Here is a 268-nt window from a genome sequence, read left to right on the forward strand (position 1 = left end):
TCCTGGACTTAGAAGTCCTGGCGCCCGCCGCCTGCCCGGCCGGCCCCCTCCCTGGCACGCAGGGCCCCGGCCCACGTCGGCCCCGCCCCCGCCCGCGCGCCCGCCCGCCGCCCTGCGGCCGCCGCCGCTGCGTCCTCGCGGCGCTTCCCGGCGCGCCGGATCCCGGGGAATTGCGCCAGGCCCCGCCCCGCGCCCGCCGCTGGGCTTCCTGGGACTTGTAGTCCGCGCCGCTCGCGTCCCGCCCCGCCGAGGCCGCGGGGAGGGGGCG

Source organism: Mirounga leonina, unplaced genomic scaffold (genome assembly GCF_011800145.1).
Source record: "Mirounga leonina isolate KUSES-001 unplaced genomic scaffold, KU_Mleo_1.0 Mir_151, whole genome shotgun sequence".
Lineage (NCBI taxonomy): Eukaryota > Metazoa > Chordata > Mammalia > Carnivora > Phocidae > Mirounga > Mirounga leonina.